General features: G+C 35.1%; 1 protein-coding gene across 3 annotated transcripts in view; it reads left to right on the plus strand.

Moving 5' to 3' along the window:
• Positions 1–6215, plus strand: part of PRR16 (proline rich 16) — a 287644-nt gene extending 281429 nt beyond the window's left edge. For 2 of the 3 annotated variants that reach the window (XM_040241701.1, XM_040241700.1), the window contains one exon: positions 4932–6213. The gene's annotated coding sequence lies outside the window, so the exon portion shown is untranslated. Of the gene's footprint in view, positions 1–4931 lie in introns of all 3 variants that reach the window. The other variant, XM_040241702.1, reaches the window with a different exon arrangement.
• Positions 6216–9570: the final 3355 nt, after the last annotated feature.

Here is a 9570-nt window from a genome sequence, read left to right on the forward strand (position 1 = left end):
TATGGGGTTGCAAAGAGTTGGAAATGACTGAGTGACTTTCACTTCACTTCACTTCATGTATTAGTACCAATAAGAGAAAGTAATTAAATTAGCTAGATATAAGGATATTTTAAAATTCAACATAGTCTTCTATACCAGTAATTAACACAAAATATGATTTAAGATATTCTATCAAAATCGAAACAACAGCTATATACTATCTAGGAATAAATTTGACAAATGTTAAAGATACCTATGAGGAAAATAGTACTGAGCAACCTAAAATGGAAGTCTAAATTGTTGTGATGATCCAATAAGTTCCTCATATTAATACTTTAATATTATAATAAAGATGTCAATCTTGTCCCAATTCGTTTATAAATCCCATGCTAACCCATAGAATTTGAAAAGAAATTTAAAAGTAAAAGACATCTGAACCTGAAATGTATACTGGAGATGACTAGTGCCCAGAAATACATCATGTATGTATGTGAATTGTTTAATGATAACAATAGCATAGCAAAATACAATAAGATTTAGATAATTCAGTAACCATAGTTAAAATAGTTGGCAATCCATTTAGAAAATATGAAGTTAGATTCATAAGTAATACTACAACAAACAAGTTAGATAGATTCAACCAGGATGGACAAAGTTTTTCTATACAGGGTCAGATAGCAAATATTTCAGTCTATGTGGATCCTACTCTGTTTTACAAATAGTCATCTCTATAGTGATAGTGTCAAATGGTGTGGGGATAGTGAATTTGGCTTCAGGTTGTAGTGCTGACCCTGATTTAGTCTCACCAGAGCCAGAATGTCCATACTTGGAAATTGGTTAGAACATTTACTTTGTTAGGGGCTTCCCTGCTGACTCAGAGGTAAAGAATCTGCCTGCAATGCAGGCGATATGGGTTCAGTCCCTGGGTCCAGAAGATCCCTTGGAGAAGGAAATGTCAACCCACTCTAGTATTCTCACCTAGAGAATTCCGTGAGCAGAGGAGCCTAGCAGGCCTACAGTCCATGGAGTTGTGACTTAGCAATTAAACCACTGCTATCTATTTCATAGCTTGATATAATGATTAAATACTATATGAAAGTATTTAGCTCTGTGTTTAGATATAAGAGAAATCTAAGTTTTTATCCTCAATTTTCCATGCTTGGCCTAATATCTTCTGTAGAATAGGTACTTCATACATTTTTATTTGACTTTATCTTGTTGCTATCAGTTTAACAGTTTGGGGGAAATAAGACAGATTTTATTGAAATGACTTTGATTTCTTCATAGTTACTACCTCTTAAAATTAAGCAGACTCATGAAACATGACACATTATCCCACAGTTTAAAATATTTTAAATTATATACATGTGTACACAATATATATTTATATATAAATGCTTATTTATTTTATAAAATATATTTTAGAATGGTACATATTTATATAAAATTTATGTATATATATTTAAGAAATATAAAGGAAAGAATCGTAAAAATTACAAGTTTCACATAGATATAGAATCATGAGATACTTCTTTTTGGACAAAATTTTTGTAATATTTTCAATTTTTCCTTAGCATTATTTGCTGTCATTGACATTTTAAAATTTGTTGTTCTTGCTGTGTAGAAATGTTCTCAGTCACTTAAGATGCTACTTACATAAAGTAACTTGACATTTAATGACTCAGCCTAAAAATTTTAAAAAGAATGAAGCAATTAACCCACCAAGCTGAAGAATGGATCAGAAAGCATTTCCATGAGCACTTCAATTTATTGATTATACAAAATTTTGGTATATGTTATTTATGTTTCATATTTCACTGCTGAGTAAATTTATTTAACTTGTGTAATTGTGATGTTGTATTACATGTTTCTGTATTTGAAGTAAACATAAAAAAAGAGAATGCTAAGATTTAAAAATGTTTGTATTTTAAGACCTGTAATAATGAAAATTAATGAAAAATTTTAATTGGGAAATTATACACAAAATGTTATTTGGGGTTTTCTTTAGTGGGAGGAAATATCTGAGTCTGAGATTAACAGATTGAATTGATATCTAATATTATACAGTGAAAGGCCTGGATATTGGCAATGCATCTTCAAAACTCATCAAGACTTAAATGTATTCCTTAATACCCAATCTTATAATCTAATCGAGGACTTAGACATGTACTAGTTATTGAATAGAAGATTTTATTCTCTACTTTAAATGTATGATCACTTAGGGCTTAGAGGCAGTATCTGCTTCCATGAAAAACTTAGTGGAACAAGGAAAGTTTCATAATGTTTGCTCTTGTCATAAATAGGTAGAAAATGAATGAAACCCTGTCCCAATGAAGTAAGAAAGAATGAGTTATTTTTCTCTCTTGAGTTTGCCACTAAAAAAGCATCTGCAACTGGAATTATTAGTTGTTGCTTTCAGCTGATGGCTTTGCCATTGCTTCTCTGTGAATGTCTGCCATAGGCATCCCTCCTCCCTTGCATTGTACGCTCCACATTTCCTCCAGGCACTCTTCTCATCAGAATTCTCCAGTCGTTCCTATTACATTTAAGATAAAAATCTAAATATTTTCACATGGAATAAAAAGACATTTTAGGCCCCTGCTAGCCTCATATTTTCTCCCTCCACTTCTATGCTATACAATATTAAAGGTACTACACTCTCCCCTGCTTCTGCACCGTTGCCCATGTGGTTCTCTCCACCTGCAATACTTACATTTCATAATAAATAGCAACGTATCACTTGCAAACTCCAACCCATCCATCAAGTCTCAGTTCAAATGCCTTTTTCTGTACGCTTCTACTCACATGCTCCCACTCATTATTTTAAATATATTTTTATGGCACAACTCTTCTTTTACTATGACTATTATCTTCTGGTACTAATCTTTTTGAGGGCAGGAGATTACATTTTTGTATCTCTGATTCCTAGAACATATTTGATATACAATGGATGGTGAATACATATTTTAAAATGAATGATAGATTGTTTTACCAGTTTCAATAAGTTGTAATAAATAATGATATAGCCTACTAAGGAGTTCTATATCACAGAGTTGTGTCCGACTCTGTGTGACCCCATAGACGGCAGCCCACCGGGCTCTCCCATCCCTGGGATTCTTCAGGCAAGAACACTGGAGTGGGATGCCATTGCCTTCTCCAATGCATGAAAGTGAAAAGTGAAAGGGAAGTCGCTCAGTCATGTCCGACTCTTTGCGACCCCATGGACTGCAAACTACCAGGCTCCTCCGTCCATGGGATTTTCCAGGCAAGAGTACTGGAGTGGGGTGCCATTTCCTTCTCCAATATCACAGAGCCCTGAAAATATAATTGGTACATTGACTTTTGTCTTGGTCCAAAGTACATGAATTATGTTCCTATATATTTGTAGAAAGTCACCTTTGTGTATTTTGCATACTTTTAATAGTAAAACTGAAAGTTTAATTATTGTAGAACTGTTGCTAATACATTAGTAATTATTTGAATGCCAGTTGCCTCTATATAAGCAAAAGAAAAATATATATAAAGGATTTATATTTCTAGGTGATACAAAATGACACAGGCAGATACAAGCCATGTTGCACTGAGTACAGGTTAGGCCAGTTCAGTCCAGCCTTCTCCACTCCTCTGTACTGATACAGTCTCGCATCATCTTAAACAACTACATGACAAAAGCTTGTCTTTCTAAGACTTCTCTTTCATAAAACATCTTTAATGATGAGCCAGATTAAGTCCTCAACACACATTTACTAATTATGTTGGGTGACTTCTTTAGTTTTAATCTTAGAGTTGAGTGAGAGCATTATTTTTTTATTTTGATTATTTAAATTATTTCATTGTGGGACTGTATCTTGGTAGTTGAGAGTAAAAATGAAAATAATTCTAATTCATCCAATAGAATGGTAATAATTAAGGGTCTCTCACAGAAGGACTAAAAGATTTATGCTGTTGTCTATATGTATGTCTGTGTATTGGAGAAAATATCTTGAACTTGGGCCTCACCTACCCTCAAATGAAAAGGTTTAAAACAGGGGGTTCTCAGATGGATTTAAGGGATTAAAAATACACTTAAAACCATTGCTCTGTGTCTTTGAGATTTCTAATAATTTGCTATTCAATTATGGCCCAAGATTTATTTTAATAACTTTTGGGGTCTAGTATAATAAATTATTGCAGAAATATTCTCTATTACATCATAATGTAAAGAGAAGACCATACTTGCTCGACATTAGTGGTGCTAAGCCTGTTTGATGTCAGGAGGGCAGGGTGAAACTTATGGCTAGGTTTTATTTTCCAGTGTTTTCAGAAAAATTTATTCATTAATTACAAATGTGGATATACGTTATTTTAAGGTGCTAATTTGAAAGTACCATAGATTCTAAAGAAAGGCTAGTTCTTGGGCAGTTGTGGTATATCAAGAAAAAGGGTGTCTTTTGGCAGTTTGATAATATATTTAGGCTATATAAATTGCAATGAAACATTACATTAGGCAAAATGTTTGGAAAATACTGTTTGGTAATTGAAAATGAAGGCTCTACCTTAATAGGTCTGGTTTCTTGATTAACTCTTTTTTGGGGGTGATGCATGTTGAAAAGTTTATTGTCTTAAAATTTATGAACTATTTTGAGAACTTGGTACAAGTGGACAAATTTATCCTAAGTTTTAAAAACTGTCAGAGGTAAGAGAAGATCTTTTAATTGAAATATAAACATGCTGCTACTAAATTTTGATGACTGTTATCAAATATTGTTTTTATATATAAAATTTAAATGGAATATATGTTCAAAATGTGATTATACTTTTAAAGTACAATCCTTAATAATTAATTCAAAGAACTTTAAATTACATACTACTAACAAATTATTTCTTCATTTTAAATAATTTTTATATGCTTTATTAAACTATACTTGCTATTTAAACTGATATTTTGTCTTTTGTTTTCTTTTTTCTGACAGCTCCTTCAGGTTGGAAGGAACACCTTTATTTGGAGGCATGTCAGTTCATTTTTCTCACTTCAGATTCATCATTATAACTTCTTGAGGCCAGATCTAATTTTGGAATAACCAGAAAACTGTCCATCTTGGAGCAGCAAACCCCTCAACTTGGAGCACAAATGAACACTGATAAGGTCTGCTTAAAACTATCTGCCTCTAGTCTGACAGCCATGAGCAGAGCCCTGGGGGCAAAAAAAAAAAAGCCACAGCCTTAAATGTCTTCACTCAGAAATTACCAAGAAGATTAAAAAAAAAATGAAATGAAAAAGACTAAATAAGCAAGCCTACAAAAAAACCAAAAAGCAAACAAACAAAATTCATCTCACTTTATCATTGAAATTATCCCCAGATGTGAACCTCCCAAAATTTATATTTAGTAATTAAGCCAGTAAATTATAAATTGATGTATCATTTGGGAAGGTGAACGTATAGAAATAGGTATCTATAGCTAGAACTACTCAGCATTTCAAAATATGTAAACAAAACAAAAACAAAAATATACAACAAAAACTGAACAGAGGAATATTGCCGCAATGAACAGTATAAGGACAGAATGTTGCTGTTTGCAAAGAGAGAGGACATTTTTCATCTTGTGTACACCTTCAAAGCCATAATGGTGTAAGAGTATTGTCAATTGCTTGAAAAGTTTCTGTATTCGATCCTTCACTCCATACTGGTTGAGAGAGGGGAGGTCAGTTCTTACTGATTACTTCTCAATGCACTTCTACTATTTGCACTGTCACTTCCATTCAGGGTAATGATGTGTGCTGTTATTTGCACAGATGGTCCCATGAGTTTTGAGACCACAACCAACAGTTTCTTGCAGGAGTCCAAAAAGGAAACGTGTAAGAATTCTCCAGGCATTGATTTCTCATTCTTCTATTAAAAAAATCAGTTATAAAAAAATGGACTTGTCTCAGATTAAAGAACAACTGCAGAATCATAATGAAAAAGCATCAGGGTGGTCGAATGAATGAAAAAGGGATCAAAAATTGTTTTTCTGTTCTTTTTTTTAGTGAGGATCATTTTATATCATTAACAGCAAAGAAGTCAAATACAGTGAACTGTACACTAAACATCTGTGTTGAACATCTATTTGTTCTCTTACTTAACAAAATCATTTGTAATTTGTATTTGACATATAAGAGATTTTTATAGCCATTTATCTATGCCTCATGGGGAAATGTACTACACAAACAGCATTTTCAGTTTATTTTTCTAAATAAATGTGTTGTTTGTATTATTCGTAGTTGCTCATTTGATTTGCTTTTCATTACTGGAAGATAAGTTTTCTTTGGTCATAGGAAAGCTTTTGTCATACAAATTCAGAACTTCTGGAATACTAAAATTTTAAATATTTTGTGGTATAAAATTGTGTTTTCTATTCCCTAAACTCTGAAGAAGAATTGATATATTTTTCATCAGAACTTTCTTGTCAAGGGTTATTTTTGAATATTCTAGTTATGCTATCTGAAGTTAGTTTTAAAGTACTGAGGACATTGCTGGAAAAGAAAAAAAAAGAATAATTATTTTATCAATAAGGATGTTCTCTAAATTGTCTTCTTGAAATTCTGCTCGAAAAGAAGATAATTTATGTATATATATATACATATATGTGTATATATATAATTTATGTGTATGTATATATATATGTCATTAATCATATCTAATGAGTCCTCAGTCCTACTCAGAGGTCTGCTGAGAACTTCCATCATTGTATGTAAAAATGACTAGGCAATTATACTGGAGCAAAAACAGTGTTCTCATCAACAAGGGCTTATTGAGGGCCCCCAAAGTTCTCATCCTTACTTGCAACTCATCAGCTGGAGCCTGTATTTATGATCATTGCTATCACCAGTAAGTAGTGTGCAGCTCCCACAAATTATTCTTTTTTAAAAATTGGAATATAATTGATAAAATTATGTTAATTTCAGGTGTACAATATAATGATTTGATATCTGTGTACATTGCAAAATAATTACTGCAATAAGTCTAGGTAACGTCTGTCAGCACACAGTTATTTCTTGTGGTGGGAACTTACAAGACCCCTTCTCCTAGCTACTTTTAAATATTCAGTAGAGTATTATTGACTATGGATGTCTGTGATGCTCTAGAGAGTGGAAGACATAGCACTGGTCCTCTGAGGTCTTTGGAAAGGATTACACTCAACCCTTAGATGAGTATTTTGTGAGAGACTCTCAAGAAAACCTGTTAGTAAATGAACAGGGTCCTTTCATAGGAAGACTGATCTGTTTCTGTTGCCTTTTGCTGTGCCCTGGGGGCAGTAGCCCTTTAAGAACTCCTTTTCCCTTGATTGAAATCCCGTGGGACCCACAAGCATAAGCCCCATTGGCCACCAGAGCCAAGGCAATGTAGAAGTGTTCTCTGGTACCAGGCCGAAAACTTGAGTTGTTGGACAAGGAGATAAGTTCCTTTAGGGGATACACCAGGGAGCTGGATCAAGGCAGAGGGAGAGCGCAGAGACTGCCTGTATAACTGTCTTCATACAGACCCGCCCCAACCCAGGCCCTTCCTAGGCGGTAAGCTGTGCTTTGGACCAGAAGCCTGCTGCCCAAGCCAAAGCTCCAGGAGAGGTAAGTAGGCCTTTTCCTCAGAAAGACTGGTCTTTCATTCTGATCTCTGTGCAGTACCCGAGGGTGGTAGTTGGCCAAGAAATGGTTCTCTGGTTGAGCCCAGGGTCATATATCCCCCTGGTCTCCAGAGCCAAGCAATTAAGGGATGTCCCTTGAGCAGCAGCCCACCCCACCCCTCCCCAAACCGGGGGCACTAGATGTGTGTTAAACTCCCTTCTGAGAGGTATTCATTTTCAGGAGAAGGCATAGAGAGAGTGTAGAAGGCACCATGGTGAAAAAAGAAAAAGAAAAAAGCTTAAAATTTTAAAAAAAAAGATGGTGTCTGCTACAGGTAGGGGGCGGAGCATATAAGTGGCTCCAGCTGGGGAAAAAACACCTAAAGCAGAATGTTGGAGGGGACCCAGAAAGCAATGCTTAAAAAAATAAAAAGATGGTGCCTGCTGGACAGAGCAACAGAGCAAGGAAGAGGGACTGTTGAAGGCAGTGCCACCAGCCAGCAGGTCCCTGGTTGTGAACTCAATTAGATGCCTACCCCTCAGGCTGATGCTTTAAGATTAGCAAGCAAGGCTGGAGTCTTCTTCACTTAAATCTGAAGTTTCTGGGTTGGCAGTCAGTGCATTGAGCCCTTGGTCAGGTGAGTCAAATGAGCCATTTAAAAGCGTTTCTTAGTTTGTAGTAGTCTTGTGGAGGTGGGTTTTTAAAGTTAGATGTTTTAGGGACTTGTTTCTCAGCTGCAGGTCTTAAAAGTTGAGGTGCTCAATGTAGAGTTCAAACCCTTTGTTCCACAGGGAGAAAAGCTCCTGACTGAGTTCACTCCAGATTGTGGGTCTCTGCTGTATGGGGGGCATTTATGGTGAGATTGTGTTCCACCCTCTCCCACCAGCTTCACTGTGGGCTTTCTCTTAGTAGCCTATGCAAATGAGTTGCTTGGTTTTTAGCTTTTCTTCAGAGGAACTTGTTCAGTATGTAGCTACAGATTCGGTGTGTTTGTGGAAAGAGATGAGTCCAAGAGCCTCCTGGGACTCCTGTATCACCATCTTGTACTGGAACCCCCAACAACCACAGACAGATTATGTTTAACAATTAAAAGGGTAGGTGTTTAGGTTTATTCCCAAAGGATGATCTGAAACTAAATTTTCATTATATTGTTCTTCACACTTAAATTGATTTACTCTCTGCAATCTCTCTTGGTAATACTTAGAGTATCCTGTAACATAATGAAGAAAATTAGTTTGTCACGCATGATTTCAACTCCTGAAAATGAAGACATTGTTCATGAGAATAATCCAGCTAAAAATCAGATTGCCAGTTCTTGTGGAATGTGAGGCACTAAAGTATAGATACCTGGACTCTCTCAAAGTCTTTTAAAATCCATGCTGATTGCTTTGAGCTGTGAATTATTTAAAACTGTAAATAGAAAGCTACTCTCCAAGTATCTAACAATAAAATCCATTAAGAATGAATGGATAAAAATGGAATAAAACAATAAAAATTGCAATTCTTCATTTTGTGAGTATTCTTAACAGTACACAGTGATATATCTGCTGTGGTCTATGGAGAATCTCTAAAAGATTTTACAAAGATGTGACATAACCAGGAGTGCTATTTAGCAGGATAACTGGTCGTAATTTATAAAGGGAATGAGGCTAGGGAAGATGGGGCACAGACCAGAAAAACGTCCAAAATTTTCCCTGAATTAAATGTATTTATTCTCTTCAACTTAAGTTAGGTTTACTTTCCAAGTAATTTCACTTGTCTTTCATTGGATCTTCTTTCATCCTCTTCAAGAGGGTAGCTTTACTGTCTTCACAATTCAGTATTAATTTTGCAAAATCTATTAAACAATCTTCAGTTCCTTTGAAAAGTACAACTTATCCGTACTTTGAGAGTTGAGAATGTCAGTGCAGGTAATCTCTGTTTCCTTGCAGTTGCTTTTAGAGTACAGGTGTGTTACATTTGCACGCACCTCTCTCCTTGCTGGCCCCACTTCGTGTAATTATCAGGTT

Source organism: Oryx dammah, unplaced genomic scaffold (genome assembly GCF_014754425.2).
Source record: "Oryx dammah isolate SB20612 unplaced genomic scaffold, SCBI_Odam_1.1 HiC_scaffold_5, whole genome shotgun sequence".
Lineage (NCBI taxonomy): Eukaryota > Metazoa > Chordata > Mammalia > Artiodactyla > Bovidae > Oryx > Oryx dammah.